Genomic DNA, 1,903 nt, shown 5'->3' on the forward strand with positions numbered 1-1,903 from the left:
TTTGTCATCATACCTTCCTTGACTTCTTTAATCATGGTTTCTTTTAGTAATCTGAATATACTTATAATGTTTACTTTGATGTCTTTGTTAAATATAACATCTGTTCACTCTCACAGGCAGTTTCTGTTACCAGATGTTTTTTCCAGTGCATGGGTCATACTTACCTGTTTCTTTGCATGTATGTTAACTTTTTGTTGTAACTGAACATTTTAGATAACACACTGTAGCAACTCTGGGTATTGGTGTCCTCACTCTTGGGATTGTTATTGTTATTTGTTTAGTGACTGGCTGGATTATTTTTGTGAAGTATATTTCCCCTTCCCTCACCTAATGTGAAGTCTTTGATGTTGCTCATGCCCACAGTCACTGTCAGGTGACTTGGTAGAACTCTCTTGGGCTGTCTCTTTCCCTGGCTGTACACAACTGTTATGTTTCTCTAATTTCTGGCTGATTGCACTAATGTTTTCAGAAATGCCCTGGGGGCATAAATTGCTTCACAGATTGATCTAATTAATTTCTGGTTTCTTTGAAGGGATTGTTTCTAAGGTCTTTGAGCTTTGTTCTAACCCCAGGATGGCTCTTCTCTGTCTCTTTCTCCAGTTTTTTCTGGTAAACTAGCTAGCCTACGGTGTAACATATCTCTAATAGATCTAAAAATTCCCTCCTAATTGCTTTTCACCACAACCCCCATTGTTTTTGAGTGTGTCCTTAGGTTTGAACTTCTCCAAACTATGCTGCAAATAAAGTTAGCTCCTTTGGAAAGAGATTCAGTGCTTTCTCATTTATGACCTTCTCTCAAACAAAATCTCTGAGTCAATACTCTGGAACTGGGGGAGGAGAAAAGGCACACTTCTCTTTCCTTTAGAAGTTAATTGCTTGGTCAAAGAGGAATGGTAGTCTCAGTCCTTCTCTGATTTCCTCTTCTGCCATGGAGCTTCCACCTTATGAGTTGGGTCAAAGGTGATCTGGGCCCCAGTATTCTCAGTGGCATCTCTCCCAAGGTAGAACTTCCCACCAGTGTGGGCTGGATGGAAGATGGAATCTCCCTACCCCCTACCCCTCCGCAGAAGTTTCTCAGACTTAATCTCAAGAACATGTAGCTGGGAACAGGATGAGAAATGCTGACATTCTGACTCTCCCAGGATGATAGACCTCTGACTTGGAGCTGGGCATAAGTGGATCTCTGTGCTCTCGCCTGTACCATTCTGCAGTGAAGCTCCTGTCTCTCTGAGCTGAGAGGGGGTGGGGAAGGAAGCAAGTTTTAGTTCAAATACCACTGACTTCTGCTGTTCTTACAGTGCTTTAGTACATTTTCTTGAATGAATGTTTCTTAATTTCCTCTTTGCCCTTCAGGACCATTTCCAGAGACTTTTTTTTTTTTTTTCTGATAATTTTCACCTGTTTTCCTAGGGAGTCAGTTCATGGATCTCTTCATGCTGTTATTCCAGAAGTGGAAATTGAGGTGAAAATTTGACAATATCGGAATTTTTTACATATAAATCCTTTATCCCTGCATTTCTACTGGTTGGATGTATGTAACATATTTTTGTTGCATCACTGTAGTAACTAAAAATGGAAGCAAACTAAAAAATCATTAGTTGGTGACTGGATAAATATGTCAAATATATTTTAGCATAATCAATATGTTATTGTACATTTATACAGTGAAATACTATGCCCCCATTAAAATAGAAACTTTTATACATCATTTGGTAAAGATCTCTGGTATATAATAATGTGAAAAAACCAAGTTAACCAACGTGTATAGTATTATTATATCTGTGTAATCATTTCAGAAATATAAACATATGCAGTTATGCACTTTTTTTCTGGAATTATGCATATAAACAATTACAGAAATTACTCATGGGAAGAAGATCAGAGTTTGTAAAAGCAATTTTAT

Source organism: Trichechus manatus, unplaced genomic scaffold (genome assembly GCF_000243295.1).
Source record: "Trichechus manatus latirostris isolate Lorelei unplaced genomic scaffold, TriManLat1.0 scaffold00051, whole genome shotgun sequence".
Taxonomy (NCBI): domain Eukaryota; kingdom Metazoa; phylum Chordata; class Mammalia; order Sirenia; family Trichechidae; genus Trichechus; species Trichechus manatus.